The sequence below is a fragment of the Bombus pascuorum genome, unplaced genomic scaffold (assembly GCF_905332965.1).
Source record: "Bombus pascuorum unplaced genomic scaffold, iyBomPasc1.1, whole genome shotgun sequence".
Lineage (NCBI taxonomy): Eukaryota > Metazoa > Arthropoda > Insecta > Hymenoptera > Apidae > Bombus > Bombus pascuorum.
The window spans coordinates 180,321-202,624 of record NW_026869742.1 but is presented as its reverse complement, the minus strand read 5'-3'; the positions used below and the strand labels follow the sequence as shown (position 1 = coordinate 202,624).

Below are 22,304 nucleotides of genomic sequence, written 5' to 3'. Positions count from 1 at the left end.
TTTCTTCAAAAGGAAGCTTCAAACGAAAAATTTCTATTTTACATTTTTATACGTAAAATAGTCTCTTGTCGATTATTTATTCCTGTATAGCTGGGAATGAAGCAAATATATATGTACTTGAAAAGTAACACATATACATTTTTTCGAAAATAAATGCTTCGATGTAATTTTGTTATTTTTATTTTGAATTTAGAATCTCGCTGATTTCATTCGCTTTAGACCCATAGTGTATTTCTAATTAATAATTTATGATCTTCCTTCTTTCTTCTTAGGAACATATATATACAGTAAGCAAGATATATATGCGGTTTGTTGTATTGTCGATTTGGCTTTCAGATATTTAGATTGTTCCTTATAGAAAATTCTTATTCAAATATTTCTGGTTTTTATTATAACACTTAAGTTGAGAAACTGAAGCCAAATCGATTGTTTCATTTTGTATTACGTATGTTTGTTTGGGAAACATAATTTAGCGAAGTGTAATTGAAGCAATTTGTAGTGAAATCATTAGCAATACCATCACCAATTTGAAGATGGAAGGAGCACCAAATAGTTAGATATAGATATATTAGGAGTTTATTATAATTTAAATCTCTTGTGATTTTTATTAAAATTATTTTACTATATATAGTGAGCCATTTTCTAGTAATCATCGCATTTTTCCTTCAGCATAGCTTATTGTACAACCAGAAACTTTATGAAACATTATCAAACTATGCTATTAAATAAATTTTAATATTCACAGATATAATTGTGAATACAGAGATAGTAAATTTTAATTTGTTGAGATTATACAAATATGTTTAGTTGTCAATTTAAAGTTCTATATTTACAGTAACTTCCAAAATTGTTGTAACACTCTTTAAAACTGAATAACTGCTTAAAAATAGGACCGCACGGTTTGAATATTTTTGATAAGTTAGGAGGATTGGTTTACTAGATGACGTATAAAAAAAGTTCTAAAAAAATTGCAATTGGTTGGAATCGTCAAGAAAAAAAGTAAGGATCGCATTTCCCAAAATTTTTTCTTGGAATTGTAATGAAACTTTAAACAACATTTCGAACATTTCTATCAGTTATACATGTACATATATGCCGAAAATTTTATTAAAATTGGTTGACGCGAAAACAAGCGACAGGCACCGAAAGACGTAAATTTCAGGCCATTTTTCACCATCTTTAAACGTTTGCAGCTCATAGCAACGTTAACCGATTTCGATGAAATTTTCAGCATGTATGTAACTGATATAAATGTCTAAAATGTATCGTTTCAATTTTCATTACAAGCTCAGACAAAGAAGTTGCGGAAAATATAATGTTTACTTTCTTTCTTGGCGATTCCGACCAGTTGTAGTTTTTTCAAAAAATTTTTTTATACTTGATCTAGTAAAATAATCTTCCTAATTTCTAAAAAAAATCCAAATCATTTGGTCCAATTTTAAAAAGGTTATTCAGTCTCAATGGGTATGGTAATTTTGAATGTCGTTGGAATTTTATACATTCAGTTTTATCGTATTCAGTCATAATTATATCATGCTATTATTTCTTATTAATTAAGCCTATAAATATCAGTTAATTAAAGTTATCTGACAATTTAATGATGCTCCACGTTTTTAACCCGAAGTAATAGAAGAGTTATAACAAATATAACAACAGGAAGTATTTTTACGACCAATGAAATATCGAAATACAAATAATTAAATGAAAGTTCGAAAACAGTTGAATATGTGCATTAGTACTAAATTGTTGAAACAATTCACATGTATTGAACAGAGGGAACATAGTGGGAAATAAAATATGGAATTACAGCGACATTTCAAGTTGAAAAGTTAAAACCTTAGAATTAGGTATTAATACACTAACAAAATATATAATCTAACTTAAATGTAACGACAAATTCTATTTAAAATTAAATTAAAAACAAAAAAGGAAACAAAAGATATATATTTCTATATTGCATAAATTGACATATAGTGGAAATATCTAGTTTGTGCAAACCTATAACATAAACCAGCAAACAAGTAGAAACATCCAGTTTGCTCAAGTCCGTATAATTGACGAATGGAGTCAATAGGTTGATCACGTGCCGGTTTATTTGATTTAAACATTGATATTATCGAATCGAAACTATCTCTTGAACGCCCTTGTTCAAAAGTGTTAGGACATCTCGTATTTTTAATAAAATGTTGGTATTTGTTATAGATCATGAATTTTCAATTACAAGCCTGTTTTAATAAAATCATTATGTATATTAGTAGTGTATAATTTCTTCACTGTACAAATACTATTTCTTGATGTCTTTATTATATATTTAATTTTTTCCAATTTTGAGCTAATATAATAACTGTTTTATGACTTTTGAGCGATGGTGTATAACGTCCCTCGACAACAAGATTTGAACGTTAAAGAGTTAATAAAAAATCAGTGCGAATATCAGTTTAGAACAACTTTTCATGCGAATTGAGTTATGTTTAACAGTCAACAAAATATTATTATATTTCTTCCGCTAATTACTCGTTTATTTGCGATTACTTCGTCTTATTAAGCTATCTAGCAATTACTTTTCCTTTATTTATTTAAATCACGAACCATTATTAATCGATGGGCAAGTTATCTTAATTCAGAGACAAATAATTTTCAGAAACTGAGCAAATTTTTTCATAGAACACTTCATCCCATCAAACTCTAAACTTCTCACTATACGTATATTCTTCCCTTAAATCGAATCTCTTCCATTAACGAAAAGGATAGTGCCCAATCCTATTTAAACGATGTGCTAAGAGAACAGTACACATAGATGAAGCTACTTGGGGGGAAGAAAGTGCGTGAACGCTGCATTGACCTGTGTGCGTCCGGAAGAAGAGGAGAAGCTTTAAAAATACGTGGTAATCGTGGTGAGCGGTGGTGAACGAGCTATCGCTATATATGGGTGCTCATTATAAACGTTGCTCGTTTACCTTGACTAGTAATCACTCGCGAGGGTGGCGCATGGCGGTTGTAGTGGTACGTGGTGATGGTTGATGTAGTGGTGGGCGGTGGTTGCGTGGAGGGTGAAGGCGATAATGGTGGACTATATATGTATATATATAGACTATATAGGAAGTAATTGTTTGATAATCTTAAAGGACAGGGTTGGAAAGGTATCCAGCGCGATGGGCCGCCGAGAGGCCGAAGGAATAAGGATGATCGGTGCCGCGGCGAGCCGTCAAGTCGCGGCGCCCCAGGTGCTGGTCGGGGAAGGGCAGCGCCAGTAGCGTATACCAACGCGAGGGCATCCCGGTGTCACCCCTTCCAAGGCCACCACTACCGCCACCCCTCAACGCACCAATCCCGCCAAGCCCCCTGCGACGCCTTCCTCTGACGCTGCCACTGCCGCTAGCCACCGCAACGCAAATGGGCTCAGTGTTAATTGTTATTTCTTGATCGTTACCTAGTTTCCTCCGATCAATCTTTTCCTTTTTTTTCTTTTTTTTTTCTTTTATTTTTTCCACTTTTTAAAATTATTTCTTTTTTTGCGGACGTTACTATTTCTTTTTTAACCCTTTGCGATCTTATTCAGCCGAGATATGGGCACCGTGCTAGTTGGAATTAATTTTCATTGAACAGATACTGGTAATTAAATTGCAAATTCGAGGGCGTAAAAATTTATAGAATGTGCGAAATAATGTGCGAAAATATATAAAAAATAATCCAAATACTGTGCTCATTATAACACTTAATAGATGAAACAAATATCTGTCTTGATTTTATTTCTTTTTAATTATATTGATATATGTAAAAAATATATGCAAAATATGCATTTGCATAAAAATTCGCAGTTTACTGTATATATATGTCGGGTTGACGTTAGGGGCGTTTAATGAATCTTCACCAATGTTGTTCATGGTTGTCGCACAGATATTTATTACACAAGTATGGATGATACAAGATTGACAATCGGACGCGGTAGCTGGACGCTAATGACAATGGCCCTAGGTTCGATATAGCGAATCCACGGTCAACGGGATAACGAATATACTTTGCTTCAAAGTCTAAGTCGGACTCAACTTACTACTCGTGATACTAGGAACGCTTGATTGACTCTTAGCTAATCGGATTGCCAGAAAAGAATGACTTTCCGTCGCGACGACGCTGCAGAGGAAAACTATGACGGGGTGTGCCTAAGGGCACGAGATCATCGGATTCGTCAAAGAAAGCCTCCACTCGGAGGGTGAGGGAAATAGGCGCTGCTGTTAATTGGTCAATTTCTATGTTGGCGGTTAGAAAAGGATGCTAGCCGCCCTAGAGAGAGAGTTCCTAGCAGGCAACGTCGTATGTGACCAAATCAGGCTTTCCCATAACTTCCCGCAATAGGTGACAGATTTACAGGCTGATAGAATAAAGACTGTTTGTCAATCTGAAGGACTTTAGTTAACTAAGTTCTAAGATTTGTAACGGTTCCTCAGGTTATCTGAACATAAACTGTAAACGATGCATCGGCATCTGGCGATCATCTGGCCCAAAGAATGGGGTCTGTGTGTGGCGAGCTGCGGGGCTGTTGGAATGTCTTATTGTCAAGTGTCTGTACTGCCAATTCTTTAAAGGAAAGCTATGTTACTTTATATCTCTGTTAGGTGGAACGTTTATCCCGTGACCGTGGCTACGCTCGGCGACCGGTTGTCGCCTCGAGCCTAAACTCATTGTCTCAAGTTTCGAATGACTGTGTCTGGGTTATTTCGTAAATGCTACAGTATTGAGGCTTTTCCAAATAATTCCAACGGGGGGGGGACCCGGTGTCCTTTCATCTCCGACATATATATATATATATATATATATATATATATATATATATATATATATATATATATATATATTATATCATTCAGTTTTCTTTTTGCATTTGGAGCATTTTGGAGCATCCTTTGTCAAATAATTCAAGATAAGAAAATATTTAATTGTATTAATTTGCAGAATCCTATTAGGGTGTATCTTCGAAATGAAATATGTTGTCAATATGAAAAGTTAATATTATTATACAATTAGAACGGTTCTTTTTCTTTTTGGTAGCTGAGAATAAACATACGACCACAAAGGGTTAATGCTGATATTTTTTCTCTTCCCTTGAATGATTGTTTTATTATGATTGTTTGGATTAACCCTTTCGTTGCTGAGATAATTTTTAAATGTAAATCTTCATCTGTTAATGTATGTAATAATTGAATCTTCATGGCAAATATATTGTTAAAGAAAAGTGAGTATTTTAGACACTATATACACTGCGTCCCATAACTATAAAACCATTCTAAACTCTTCAATTCTTATACAAATAAATTAGAATTATATTCGAAAGTTCAAAATCGAACAATTAAGCTTATTGAAATATGACATTATGACGAAATATAAAAATTATAATATGACACATAAAAATTGAAAGTTTTTGGATGGTTTTATAATTATGAAACGCAGTGTATAAATGGATTTGTTAACTTTTTAAATTATACAATGTAAATATTGAGGTAAATGTTATATTATACTTTAAAATTTGTAATTTTCGATGTTATAGTTAATTATAATTTTTTTATATGTATATCGTGTAGGTAAATAGGTAATTAACAGCAATGAAAGGATTAGTTTGAATGTCCCATGTAGACAAGTTTGTCTAATTTTAAATTTCTAACCCTTTCGTCACGGAAAATAATCTACAATAATTTGTTCTCTTGAGAAAAAAAGAATATCGTACGCAATCTCATTAATAAATTATCTTCGACGTAATGAAAGATGCAGAGAACTTTTTAAATTATTATGCTTTTTGAAAAGAATAGATCATGTTAGTAATATCAATTTTAAAGAATTGTAATGAATATAATTAGGAACATGTATGGTTTGATTAACAAACATGGACTTTCAATTTAGAAAGTGTTAATCACCTTCGAAAGGGTCGATCATTTTGCCGTTTCTTATAATTGTATTCTCTTATAACAAAAATTTACAAAAATCTTGTTCTACATTTTCTAACGCAAAAATCATATGTACGTCTTATGTCAATTTTTTAATCAAACAAAATAATTCATGTTTTGATAAAAGATGCAATAGAACCTCTCATTTGAATTTCTGTTAAGAATTCGTGTTAAATCATTCTATAAGGTACGTAATTTTTTTATAACGCATTTTTTGCTCTTTTTCTTTCCTTTTTTTTTTCAAAACCAGATTACTTTACACGAATTCAATGGTAATATAATGTTCTATATTATAATGTTATGCAGATTCGAAATTTCAATGATTTCAATGTCTATAAAAACTAACGTTTGGATTAAAACTGCATTCAAAAAGAAATTGCGATTCCTATGTTTCTAAAATGTATGAAACTAAGAGAACAAATATATTGCGTTTCCATGAATTCAAAAATTTCCAATCTTTCGAATGACAAAGATTCTACAATATTTCTTTTATCAACCAAAACCTGGAGCGTAGTTCGTTGTAAACTTTTAATCTGCATCCAAAATAATTCACAATGCACATCGTAAAAGCGTATTTTAGATATAGATGGAAATTTTCCAGAAGATATCTTGGTCTAGTAACGTTGTATTTTTTCACTTAAAATATAATGTTTTACAGCATGCTGCATAGAAACAACATTTATAATATTACCAGTCGACAATATTAAAAACAAAAATATAATCGAAATTAAGAGGGCTCGGAGGTTATTGATTCTTACACGTTTTCTTCTGCAAAGACTGTTTACGTAACAACTCTTTGTTACACTAATTACAACACCCGGAATGAATTACAAATTACAATATTTCGAGGGAGCTACGAAACGCGAGTTTAGATAAGAAGAAAATAGGCAAGAAGACAGATGAAAGAATAAAGAAAGTTTAAACAAATGTAGAGTAAGCGATACAATATACACACGTTGGGTCAAAGAGCGAATGTATTGTATGTATATAGAAGCTATAGTTATGCATAGTCTGTCCAAGAAATAATGCCTGTTAGAGAAGTCGAAAGCAATACAATTTTTAAATTGCAGATAACAAGAGAACCAGATGATTACCAATATAACATATTTCATGACACAAGAATCTAAAAGTCAAAATGGGAACAATGTAACATGCATCTACGCTACGTATATTTGAATATTTACGGTAATTGATAGTCAGTCAATGGTAAGGACGAGAAAACCAGTCTTTTAAATAAGTAGGTTGCCATCGAGCCATTAGAGAATTAGTAAGAAATTTCCTCCTTCTAATAGAGTAATACGATAAAAGGAAGTAGTATATGTATAAGAGTAATTTTATTAGCTTCCACCATTTATATCTTAAGATTTCTATTCATTTGAAGTGATACGAAATTTGTTTAATTCCCATAACTGATAGTATGTGAAAATATCAGGATATTTCTAATTTTAGGAAGTTTAATTTAAAGTAGAGATATTAGAAATTGAACGAAATTAAACAGATCCCAAAGATTAAAACAAATGTATTTTGCCACGAAATAAACTTTTTCAGTATCAGTATCAGTAAAAGTTTCAAATCAAGTTCTTTTTTTTTCCATTTAATTTTCCAATTAATGCAATGAAAAATATTTAAATTTCTTTCCTAATTTTGAAATTCAACGATTAGAAATTGAATGTTAATCTCTATCTGTTACGGCGCGCTAGACGGTCAGTGCGACGTACCTTTCGGTCTGACCGCCGACGCCTATCTCTCATCAAACTGACCTGCAGTAACCTAGGGAACCACCATAAACCGAATCTTTTCAACTTACTTTCGATTCATACAAATATTATTCGGTTTATGGATGGTCATTCGAACAGTCATTAGGTTTATTGCACTCTCTTGTTAATTACGGGGAAAGCAGATGTGTCCCGTTAAATGGCGGGTTTTTCCCAAAAAACAGATGTGTCCATTTAATGGCGGGTTTTTCCCAAGAACAAGGACACCCATGAGCCAAATATGCAGGAGACTTTCTCCTTGCATTATATGTATTAATATTGGCTAAAAACCAATGGGCATCGCGGATCGTTACCCTCACTATTCTACCTAAGTGTGTGAACAACGAATCCGCGTCCTTAGTTCAGCAAGGATACACCCACACCGAGCTTTCCTCCTAAACAAGACGAGATGGGTCAGTCACTGCTCTTCTACTCCTCAAACAGTTTAGTTCACTGTTCTACAATCAGTCACTCGGTGCTCTTCTATCAAGAAGACAATCAAGCAGTCAGTCAAGTCACTGCTCATCATTCAAGCAGACAGTCAAGTAAGTCTTTGCTCTTATACAAAGCAGTCAGTCAAGTCACTGCTCATCATTCAAGCAGACAGTCAAGTCTCTGCTCATCAATCGGCAAGTCATTCAAGTACAATTATAGCCACCGAGGCAGTACTTCAATTCACGCGAACGAGACATTCGATTCTTCGCGTCAACATAATTCGGACGGTTCTTGCAATCAGTCGGCAAGCTAGTCAAATAATTTCATACGATATCGGGATTCATCGCGTTAACCGATATCCATTTCAACATATTTATGTATACGTTCCAAGTGTTGTGAAAAGTGGCAAAATAAATAAAAATAGATAACTGGAGACTACAGTTATTTCAATAAACCACCCCTATTGTCGTAACTGAAATCAGGGGATCGCCCTGCTCGTGGTGTCGATCATCAGATCGTAACGGGAATTTACGACTCCCGTTGACGCTCCTAACGGAGACTCGTCTCCCCGCGACTGGACGAACAAAACATTGGTCCTTCGAGCCGGATTCACGTGCCAACGAAAGGTGTTCCAAACGGTGAACATACAGTGCCACGTGATCCCACAGCCATTCCACGCTTGGACGTCATAAAACAAAACTTGAGGAGTTTCTATTTCAACTCAGTCAATAATAATGTCGATCAGCGCCAAAGCCAATAAAGTCAGAAGAAGGCGCGATAAGCAGTTTAAAGCTGCCATCAAGCATCTAAGGGAAAGCATCGAGGAGTCCGATCAACCCGTCGCATCACACATCAAGTCTGTGAGTGCACTTCAATCCCAGCTTGAATATGCGTGGCAGAGATTTCAATCCTGCCAAAAAGAATTAGACGATTTAGATGACGAGGACCTCGCACAGGAAAAGCAAGCCTGGAAGGATTATACTGAGCTGAGTTCGCGAATCCACAACATCGCAAGCAAAAAGCAACAATCAACATGTCGGATGCCATCTAATCATGAATTAGATAACAAGTCATCCACTACCGCCACGTCGGTAACGACTACGCTGCCAGAAATTCACATACCCACATTCGACGGTATAATGGCAAACGAAACAAGAATCACCGCCTTGCATGAGGAGTGGAACGATCTAAGCGACGACTTCAAGAGCATAAGGAGACTACTCAACCAATACGAACTGTCCGGTCAGCACAACAAGGACGTTTTAATAACTTACCGAAAACTAGTTGACGACATTTGGAGACGATTCAACATTGTCTTTGACGAATTGCTTGAGATCGACGACAACGAACCTGAGGACTTACGGGATGTTTATATAGAGCTGGTAACACGATTGAACAACCTCAACGAAATTAATTCTTCCTCAACGGATGCCTCCAACACAATGGCGAATCCAAAACCATCGGAACGCTGCAGCAACACTTCCAGCAGTGTCCAGAGACGTAAGAATGATTTCAATAATAACAGTAACAATGTTCATACTCCGCCGATGGAGAAAGTCGTATCGAATCTAGCGCCAATTCCGTCGCATGACAAGTTCATTGCATAATAATAATAATAATACGCGCAGCTCGCCAACACGCGACTTGACAACCAAGCTCGCATCGTCGCTACCTGAACGATCTGATTCAACGATATCAATCGGTTTGAATCAGACAACTACTCAAGTCCACAGCTCATCGCCTACACGCGATTTGACGACAACCAAGTTTGCGTCATCATTATCTGAACGATCTGATTCAACGCTACCGATCGCCTTGAATCAGATAACTTCTAACGTTCGTCGTTCGTCACCTACACGCGATTTGAAGACTAACTCTCACGAGTCTCTGGATCAGAAGGAACTGAATCCCGTCCAGGACAACTATGTTCATACTCCGCCGATGGAGAAAGTCGTATCGAATCTAGCGCCGATTCCGTCGCACGACACTCGCACCGCGTCACCGACACGCGACCTGACGACAACCACGTTCGCATCGTCATCATCACAACAATCTGATTCAACGCTAGCAAACTCCTTGAATCAGACAACTTCTAATACTCGCAACTCGTCGCCTACACGCGAATTGAGGACAACCTCTCACGACCTTCCGGACCGGAAAAAACTGAATCCCGTCCAGGACAACTATGGTCATACTCCGCCGATGGAGAATATCGTATCAAATCCAGAGACGAGTCCGTTGCATGATACACGGACTTCAACGCTCGACACTCGCACCGCGTCACCGACACGCGACCTGACGACAACCACGTTCGCATCGTCAGCATCACAACAATCTGATTCAACGTCACCAGACGCATTGAATCAGATAATCCTTCACGATCGGCGGGATCGCGAAGAAGAGAGAATCTCATCAGACGACAATTCGGCTCCGCCATTGATCTCTACGAATCCGTCACAGGATGTCTCATACCCTATCACGGCAATTCATAAAGTAGAGAACAACATGTTAAACTCCGTCAATGGCACCGAGGTCTATCCGAAGTCGAAATCAACGACAACCTCTCCGGAATCCACGACGTTCGATTTATACAGGAACAGGTTCTCCTCGATCATCACTTCGACGGCTAACAACCTATCCTGCATCACGGCATTTGCAACACATGAAACAAATATCATGCCGGAAACTCAATCTCCAGAAAATAACCTGAGGACTCCGCCTTCGCCACGGCCGAAAGAGTCCACACGCACGAGTGATCCGAATCGGAATGATCACTACCTTATTGCCTACATCGCTACATCGGGCAAATCTTTGTACACCACGTTCAATCGGGCGTCGACCCTGGCTCCAACGAAACCAGGACGGTCTCCAATGCCCAAACCATCAGAATACGAAAAACCTTTAAAGCAATCAAAATGGTTCATCTGGCCTACCTCTAATGAACTCACCAGTAAGGTCGCATCATCGCATTTCCTGCCTAATCACTGCCCTCAGACACTGAGATTTAGGCATATCCCGGGTTATGCGGAACCATCGGGCGCTCTACCTCACAATACTACGATGCCAAACGGACAACTCCAGAAGGATACAGAACTGATTAATCATCAACGCAATAAAGCAGGGTGGCTACAGATGTCTGCAACTGTTCATTCAAACTCACTGTATCCAATCAGGTGGAAGGAGTTGAACCAAAAAGACGGTAAGTCGTCACTTATGTTGTCTTTTATAGATCGTGGGGCCACGCCGGCACAACCATCAAATATCATCAAGAAGACGCGCTACGGGCGGCTCATCGGGAGGAGCCCTGCCACCCAGTCATTTGTAGATCTCCTTCCAGCGTCTCCAAATCAGCTACATGTCAATCGCATTTGCCGCGATGAAAACGGTGAAATGTACGACGACACCTCCTGGGCCGAGGTGTTCCACGATAATTCAGGGGCCGAGCTATATCACGACACTTCATGGATCGTGAACTTCAACGGCAAAGATCCTGGCAATACCGAGGATCACAACGATCCCAAATCCAAGGCTGGCCAGGCACCTTCAACGCAACGGTCCTTCGGCAGTACTACCGAATTCGCTTCGACAACTCCAAATCAATCAAAGGTCCACATTGAAAGGGAAGCTACAGCGACTCAATCCCTTTTTGGACAAGGATGGGGTGCTACGATTTGTAGGCCGACTCAGTCACTCAACACTACCTTGCAGCCAGAAACACCCCATCATCTTACAATCGAATTCGCCCTGATGACGACATCATCATCGAACCAGCCAACATTTCTACGGCAGCAAGCTTTTTGGATCCAAGGCAAGTCACAGTCACAACGTCCAACGTCGCGACGCCCAACGCCGCGACATCCAACGCTCGTTATCTAACAAGGATCATCACTGTGAGAACGCGATTCGAGCGGCTCATCGGGGGGAGCCCAGCCTCCCAATCAACTACAAAATCCCGCGTCGTATCAGACGAATCAAGCAACATTGGAATTCCATTCAACGCTACCTCTTGGATCAAGCTAGTCCACTACATTTCCAGGACCGTGACGGTCCACGATCATCAAATCGGATGGGTCATCAGGGAGTCCAACCTCGCATGCTTCAGCACAGGCGTTTCACACTTCCACGGCGGACTGACAACGGACCTCGCTCGATTTTGGGAAATCGACGAAGGACCATCAATTTCACATATTTCAGAGGCAGATCGACAATGCGAAGAACATTTCCAAAGTCACGTCCAACGCACCAATGAAGGACGATACATTGTCGCTCTCCCATTCAACGAAACGACCCCGCCGCTTGGATCCTCAAAAGCCTTGGCGATGAAGCGTCCCACATCTCTCGGCCGCCGGTTTCAACGAGACAAACAATTCGAAGCCGACTATCGCGCCGTAATCAATGAATATTTGGATTTGGGACATATGACAAAAATCGCCACGGATCATTCAACTGACGAAGGATATTTTCTCCCACGTCACGGTGTTATCAAGGAGTCCAGTCAAACCACAAAGCTCAGAGTCGTGTTTGACGGATCTTCACCGTCCACCACCGGAGTTTCATTAAACGATCGACTTCATACGGGACCTAAGCTACAAGAGGACCTGTTCGACATTCTCCTAAGGTTCCATTCGCATCAATACGTTCTTACAGCGGCTCCATATCTCGCCATTCGGTGCCTCAGACAATTAGCGGACGACGAGGGACATCGATATCCACAAGCAGCAAAGATCCTACAACGAGATTTCTACGTCGACGATGTTCTCACAGGATCAGACACAAGAAACGAGGCACTATCATTGAGAACAGATCTCACGGAATTGCTCAAATTAGCCGGTTTGACCATTCGAAAATGGGCTTCAAATGATCGAGCACTGCTGAACGGACTTCCCGAACAGGACATGAGCGAGAAGCTTCTTCTGGACAAGTATCAACCTCTAAAAACTCTAGGTGTGGTCTGGGATTCATCTGATGATTCGATCCTGTATTTCGTCAAAACCAATCCCCTCACTTCTCGCATTACGAAGAGAATAATCAGCTCCACGATCATCCAAGGATCGGCACGTTTAATGACACTTCATGGGCAGAAGTGTTCCATAACACTTCCTGGGCCGAGGTGCTGCACGACACCTCCAGGATCAAGGCATATATCGACACTTCATGAGTCGATAATCACAACCGCAAGTTTCTACGCAACAAATGGAGCAAGGGGAGTCACGACATTCGAGAAGGGACCATCGTCCTCCTCAGAGACGATAACGCTCCCCCAATGCAATGGCCACTGGGCAGACTCATCAAGGTCCATCCCGGCGCAGACGGCATCATCAGGATGGCTACCGTTCGAACAGCAACGAATTCCATAGATCGGAACATCAAGCGGATGGTACCACTACCGAGCAGATCGACACCAGATGACTCCGACCTAATCAGCAGCAACGCGGTCTAATTCGAGAGCCACCTCACCAAACAAAACACATCTTTTTGATCGGTACCCTCTCAACGGGGGGAGTATGTTACGGCGCGCTAGACGGTCAGTGCGACGTACCTTTCGGTCTGACCGCCGACGCCTATCTCTCATCAAACTGACCTGCAGTAACCTAGGGAACCACCATAAACCGAATCTTTTCAACTTACTTTCGATTCATACAAATATTATTCGGTTTATGGATGGTCATTCGAACAGTCATTAGGTTTATTGCACTCTCTTGTTAATTACGGGGAAAGCAGATGTGTCCCGTTAAATGGCGGGTTTTTCCCAAAAAACAGATGTGTCCATTTAATGGCGGGTTTTTCCCAAGAACAAGGACACCCATGAGCCAAATATGCAGGAGACTTTCTCCTTGCATTATATGTATTAATATTGGCTAAAAACCAATGGGCATCGCGGATCGTTACCCTCACTATTCTACCTAAGTGTGTGAACAACGAATCCGCGTCCTTAGTTCAGCAAGGATACACCCACACCGAGCTTTCCTCCTAAACAAGACGAGATGGGTCAGTCACTGCTCTTCTACTCCTCAAACAGTTTAGTTCACTGTTCTACAATCAGTCACTCGGTGCTCTTCTATCAAGAAGACAATCAAGCAGTCAGTCAAGTCACTGCTCATCATTCAAGCAGACAGTCAAGTCTCTGCTCATCAATCGGCAAGTCATTCAAGTACAATTATAGCCACCGAGGCAGTACTTCAATTCACGCGAACGAGACATTCGATTCTTCGCGTCAACATAATTCGGACGGTTCTTGCAATCAGTCGGCAAGCTAGTCAAATAATTTCATACGATATCGGGATTCATCGCGTTAACCGATATCCATTTCAACATATTTATGTATACGTTCCAAGTGTTGTGAAAAGTGGCAAAATAAATAAAAATAGATAACTGGAGACTACAGTTATTTCAATAAACCACCCCTATTGTCGTAACTGAAATCAGGGGATCGCCCTGCTCGTGGTGTCGATCATCAGATCGTAACGGGAATTTACGACTCCCGTTGACGCTCCTAACGGAGACTCGTCTCCCCGCGACTGGACGAACAAAACACTATCAAACATTCATATTTCCATTTAAACACACGCAAATTATTTCGTTTCAAAATATAGAATTGAAATTACCTATGAAATATATGAAAAATATTATTTAATTAATTTAATTAATTATCCTTACTCATAATAAAATAATCCTCAAATTGCTCCCAGCAACGAATGAGAAACGAATAAACAACGCGCTAGAAAACGAGCAAAACGTAACAAACAAATAAAAACAAAGATGAATATAATCTGACATCACAAAACAGGCGTTACTTTTGGTGCAACCAAATCACAGAAATCAAAAGAACCGACAACAACTCGATAATGCCATCATTCTACACGCGATTCGCGGATTTAGGTGAGTGATTTGCTTTTACCTGCGTATGAGTATTACAACGGTGGTGATTACAGCAGCAAGGAATACGAAACCACCGAAGACACCCAAGGCGATCACCGCGCCTAGATTTAATTTTGCTTGATGAGTGTTACTCGACTGGTCGGCGTTGTCCACCCTGAAAGGTCCAGAAGGTTCAGGAACACCAGTTCCAATGCCAGCCTGAGCATTGTCCACTCCACTGCCAGAAATTTCATTGTCCTGAGGATGATCGTTGGTGTCGTCGTTCAAAGGTGGCGACGGAGGCGGTGCTGGTCTCTGAAGACCAATATTTGGTTTCCTTGCTATGGTTTCCCGAACCGTCGCGGGTAATTCGGCGGTGCTAGCCACTCTTCGTGGTGGCACAGAGGTGGTTGTGGTTGTGGTCGTCGAGATTGTTGTGGTTCGAACTCGAGGTGGTAGGAATGTGTGTCGGGTTCTGCTGGTTCTTCGTTGGTCGCACGGTTGTTCGGGAAGACACAGTCACGGTGGTACGTGGTTCTTCTGTAATAAAGGAATTTTGGAGACGTTGATTCTCTTGTAATTCTAATCATTCACATAGGTTCTGTTAAAGAAAATTTAATGATTATTATTATTATGTATTCACATAATCCCTTAGGAATATATAGATTCCCAGTTTCCAATCATATGTAAAATTTCTTTTATCCCAAGTTATCTTAGACCTCCTGTATTGGTTTAAGTGAAAAGAGCCTTTTTGTAATTCTAATTATGATATATTAGCGTATTAATATAGTTTTAAATTGATAACGAAAAAATTGAGTACATTTTTGATTGAATTTTGTAGAGTAAGAGGTCAAGAGTCCTTAAGAGGTCAATACGACAAAAGATTATTGTTTGCGATTTCAACAAAAAATTAAATGTAAATGATAATCTACATATATCGTTATTGAAATTACTGAAATTAATTATTGCAATTATTTCAACTACAGTTATTGCAGATATATTATAATACAGATTTCATACGTATTATATGTGATTTAGTTTAAAATAATATTTTAATATATAAGCATTTATATTATATTAATAGTATATGTATTATACTATTTTTATACACACACACGCACGGACACACACATATAACAGTCAGGTACAGAAGGTACACAATAGTTAAGTAGAATTTGGTTGAAAACAATACTGTTGTAAATCAGAATTCATTTTGAAATTTATATATGTATATATTAAAACAATTATGAATTACTTATTAATTCTTTGAGTTGCTACGCGCATAACAGTTATATGCATAAATGAATTTAAGTTCCAAGTATAAAATAAATATCTCATGAATTGGATTGAAAAACAACCTTTGAATATTCTCATATTATATCATTTACATTAATAAAGATTCAATAATTAATTATGAAATTAAATTATCCTCGTATTTGAAGATTGCAAACACTATCACGAAAAATGACTTGCTTCTCTTTCTAAAGAAATAATTAAATTTGTATTTATTCCATAAAAATAATTAAATCACATACCCGTACAAGTGGGTGCGACATGATCATATAAGCCAGTAGGCAAGCATAATATTTGTCGGAAGCCAGAAAGTCTATAACCCTTCTCGCAAGTGTATGTAACGATACTGCCTACGAGAAGACTTCGACTGAAGTTCGTTTTCGATGGTACTGTCTCGGTCTCGTCGACTTCATCGATTTGAATATAACTATGTGGAACAGGAGCAGGAGGATCGTACAGAATTGGCTCGCAACGTGGTGGCGGTCCGTTCCAGCGCTCATCGATATCGCATGTCAGTCTTGCACGACCTGTAATCGGAACAAATTGTTTCTTCTGCAAATTACTAATCCATTATAATTTATTAATAAGCTGTAAACAATGTCTATGTAGCGTTAAACTAAAAATGAAAAGTCTATTTATATAAGTTATACATATCCTTCTATATTATTTTTTATAAAACCGTTTTATAAAATTGTTTTATACAACATTTTGGCTTTATTACTACTATATCGGTGTTTCATTAATAAATATTGTAGCATTTAATGTCTCATAAAAATCGAAAATATTTTGTTTTAATCTCAAATTAGAAATCTTAGAGAGAAAGTATAAAAATCTGATCATAATATATTATTATAATGTATCGATGAGTATCTTGGAAAATGTACATGCGTACATATTTATATTTATATCTGCTTAAACTGAATGTACTCCATGATTTTCTTTTTACTTTTATCGCTTACGGTCGCATGAAACGCTTGTGTAGATGATTCGCAACATGGGGAGAAAAAAAGGAAAAGATTCATTGCATTACGTTATTACACTATTTATTCATTTTCATGAATAAACACTACACAGTGCAACTGACACAGGAATTTGTCAGTTGTGCAACATAAAAATTCTCATATTAAAATCATGCACGCATTCAAAGCTTATCTTCAATCAGATTAATTTCAATCTCTACCATAAATCTCTAAAAATGATAAACCAATTTAAACGATTCTAGAATCAGGAACAAAATCAAGCCGCAACGAGAGGATCAATAAACAATCAGAAAGATGATGTCATCAGGATCCAACACCAACTAATATTCTTACCAATTTCCTTCAAAATGCTCGTTGGCGAAGCGTTTCAACACAGGTATCAAACGATATTACATCAGTCATCTCGTATCCTTCATCGCAGGAATAAAGCACCTGACTGAGATAACTAACGGTATTGTTGATAAGTGTGTAACCTCCGTGTTTTATGTTCGCTGGATAACCGCACTCGATGCCTGAAACGAGCAGAATGTTGAATTTAACATCGATAGGACGATCGTGTATGGTTCACCGAGTGGCCTCTGTGTCTAATTCTTGCTCTCTTACTTTTGCACACCGGTGGAAACTCGTTGTAGAAGCCAGTATCGAGGCATGTACGAGTCGACGGTCCTATAAGAAGGCTGCCGGCGTTACAAGTGTAATCCACCGTCGCGCCAACTTCATATGCGCTTCCGGAATTCCGATCTGTTGTTGTGGTCACCGTCATCGTGGAATTCGGAGGCTGTTCTGGTCGACCACACGCTCGTGGTTCTAAGAGCAAACAAAGAATTCCTTGGTTTTACTTGTTGTCTCACATTGTTTGACCAAGTATGGAATAGTATCTATCTAATATAGAATAGAGACATTTGTAAAAATCCGATAAATAAATTGTACGAATCGAATCTGACAGGTGACTTATCTGTGAAACGTCATGAGGCTCTCTCACTGCCTCACTTGGCACCGTTTATTTTTCCAATAACTTCTCTCGCGATACTCTGACGGAGAAAAATAGCGCGGACATTGTGCACATGACGAACGTATTGGTCGAGAGTTTGATACTTGGGTATGTAATTTTTTAAAAATTTTATAAGCAAAGTAGCTTCTTAATTAATAAGGAGAATAATTAATAAAAAGAATACTCTTTGTTTGTTTTCCATGAAAATATTGTACCTGATGTTAAGCTTCCAGTAGTTGAGTACCTGTTTCTTATTAGATATAATTTATGCGTTTTTAAATGTTAGTTCAATACTAAAGATTGCTCGTAACGTTAGGAATATGGGACTGCTCTTAAATTGAGTGTAAATGTATGATTGAATACCTACAAAAATCTTGTATTTTATGTGACTGATTTTATATGAGTAACGTTTAAAAAACAAGATGATATTCCATACATTTGCTTACTTTTCTCTATCTTTTTCTATCTATCTTTTTCAGAAGAGAGAGATAAGAACTTCATTTTTTATACATAAGCTTTTCAGCAACCATATTGATCAATTCCATAAATTCTAAAATACAACAAGTTGATGATGATATAAACATTATTTTTTAAATCTACTATCACAGAATTTACTATCATTAGTGTCATCATTTTGCGATAAATGAACTGATGGAAGGAAATCATTCGTGTCTTGAGAGTTGAACGTTAATCGTGTACTTGTGTAATAAAATTACGAAATGAACAATAAGCCAAGTTGTTCAGTTTAGCTTTTGAGAGGCTCGCATAATATTTTTCACCCTTTATTTAATATCTTTCTATTCTTTACGCGTTGCTAAAAAAAAGTAAACGGATTGACTATATTATCGCACCAATCAAGTAAATAAAAGCGGAGAAGTTCTATAAACCTAATATATCAACATGCTATTCGTACGATATCATGATGTATTCTAAAAATTGATCTTGAATGGTAATTAAAAAACAATGTACAAACACAAGAAGCGAATATAAAAGACAAAGTGATATGAGAAAAGGTCCTCTAATTGTTTTGTGCAATGTGTCATCATGTACGTATTAAGATATCTATGAAGAATTAAGTATATATATATATATATATTTCTATAGTAATGAAGATGACATTTATATAGATGACATTCGATAGTAATTCGATAGTAATGAGAAAATACTTGTTACTCACGGTGTTGACAGATGAAATTTAATCGAGCTGTGCAAGGAGTATCAGACCAAAGCCATCCTCTACTACCATCATATCGGGCGCAGTCTTCTTCGCTGCCTTGAGGTAGACTCCAGAAAGAAACAGAAACTTCGTCGCCGCTTCCTGTCCACCTCCAAACCGTACGATCCTTTTGATCTCTTACTGCACCCATCCAATATTGACTCGAAGTATCACTCCTTAATAAAGATAAGATATATCTTTTTAGAAATGCTTGTTGAAAACACACTTATTACACAATGAACATTGAACATTTTTTCGTTTATGATAATAACTCTCTTTATGGTAATTTACCTTTCGCTTAAACTATTTCTATAATAATTTATTAAATTATCTATGTATCAGAATCTAAGATTCTAATCTAATTATTTGTATTTGTTATTGCTCGTATTTAACTGCTACATATTGATTAAAATTTATTTAATATTTTACAAGAGATGTATTTTTGAATTCTATATAAAAGAAGAAGAATAGAAACGAAAGTTTTCACTCTAATATTATTTGTATTTATGAGTACAAGTTATCCTATTTTTATACTCGCCACTGTAAACAATTTACGTCAGAAGGTAGGTTTAGTTTATTTCATGGTAGTAATAGAAGTAATTTCAAATTACAAGGTACAAATGGTACAATAGGAAAATTGACTTGTTTTGAAGCTAAAGTGTTTATTTTAAAATTTTATTACTACCGTATAGAATAATATCTGTACCTTTCCTGTAGCATTTTTATTAACTATTAAATATGAAAATAACAGTTTGATGAAAGTTGCTATTAGTATTAGATATAATAAATTGTCTATTGTAACGAACTAGATAGATCAGTCTGATTTTGATTAAATTGAACTAGTTATATGTTACAGAAAAGAGTTGAAAGTAGATAGCGAAGCGTAGAGGTGGACAATTAATGAATTCGGTACCTGTGCCTCCTCCATAGTTCCCACGAAATAAACCCTTGTAACGCAGGATTACTTTCATCCACTAAAGTACCACCTCGTGCACGACAGAATGCCAATGCTTCTCGGAATATCATCGGTTGGCGATTGTAGAATATGTAACATTTTCCATTGTAGGTTGCTGTCGAACCTGGTGGCTGATCTCTAAATTGTGGACACCTCTCGATGGGTAGAGCCTATATAAAAAAGTAATCACGTTTCTTTAAATTATAAAAAGGAAAAACCTTACATAAAGAAGAATATACACATGAGAAAAGAATAATCGGTGTAAAAGTCAGTATAAAAACCCTAAAACTCAAGTTTTTCTAATAACCCTGGTATATTTTAATTAGTAGAAAGTGTTAAAATACTGATTATATCTACAAAATGAATTACATTATCAAAATATATATAAGAAATGATAAATAAGGTATATATAAAGAGTCTTTTGAAATGTGATATTTTTTAAAACTTGATTATCCATTTTTAACAATTGAAATTCACATTAATTAGTCCCTTCTGTAGTAAACATAATTCACATTCATGGATTCAAAATTTATGAAGGTAACTAAGGGGAAGTTTCGTGAAAGTTTATATTTTTATAAACACAATTTAAAAAATTGAACTTACGTGGAGATTTGTTGCACCTGCTAAATATTATAACAAGCATTATACGTAGTTTTTGTATATCTTTTGCATATTGTATATATTGTATAGATTATATAACTTACAACAAAGCTATTTATGATACTTGGATAATTTTATTTGTTTGAAACAGGTAGAGCAAATTGATCGTACCTGATCAGTGTACACGAAGGACTCGCACAATGAAAGTTGCACTGGAACTAGTGCCGGTGTATTTGCTTCCAAGTGTACGGAAACGAAAGTTCCAGGCATAGGCGGATTACAGGGTAAAAAAAGAGGTTGCCCTTCTTCGAGGGGACCGGTGAAACGATTGCAAATTGGATTCGTTCCCAAGTCCGGCCGATTGTTTCCCACACGAACAACAATTGTTCCGGGTATACCATCACCTGCAATCATAGAACGTGTGAAAAATTTGAACTTGATATCTTTCGAGTGATAGAAAGTGATTCAGAAATTGTATTTCTCGACAATTTAAAAGCACCGTTATTTGTGTATAATAATATCTTCAGTGAGTTATTGATATTTTTCATTAAGTTTTTCATTGAAATATCAGCTTTTTCGAAAATGTAGATTAGCGGAACTTTTTTATTAATGCACTTTGCATACTTTTAGACTTATTTTATGTATTACTTTTATTGTTATTTAAGTAATTTTTTTAACATTGTTATAGAAATTGATGTATTTTTTCAGTCACTTGGGTAATAATGTTAAATTATTAATTTATTTGTATGCTCGATTATTGCTAATTAAAAGTACCTAAATTTAATATCTGTGAGTGTGGTAATCGTAATTAAATACGAATATTGTAATTACTAACGAAAGAGAAAGTGATTTGAGAAGCAAAAAATATGACGATAGCTATATATTAATATATTAGTATCCTATCAGTATTTTAATTCAATTTAAATAAAACGCCCGATTTCCTTTTCTTGTAAATATTAGTATTCCTATATTAGTATTCCATTAAAACACAGTTTTTTATTACAGTGATTTAAAATCATAAATTGGCAAAATCGTTAGATAGAGTCTAATGCCCTCAAATTGAAACTTCCATAATACGAAGAACAATTATTTCCACCGACGAGACAAATTTGCCTTTATCTAAATGTGGAAGAAAATGATCTCATGAAATTTCAAGTTTTGAAACAACTACATTGTAGTAATGCACGATACAATAAATAAAAGACTAGAATCGACAAGAACGAATATACAGAAAATAACCCTCTTTATTTCTATCGATAAACTCGATTCTACTCACAAGCTTCCAT

The 22,304-nt window shown here is 36.8% G+C and overlaps 1 pseudogene; it reads right to left on the bottom strand.

Moving 5' to 3' along the window:
* Positions 1 to 22,304, bottom strand: part of LOC132915752 (uncharacterized) — a 25,421-nt pseudogene extending 3,117 nt beyond the window's left edge.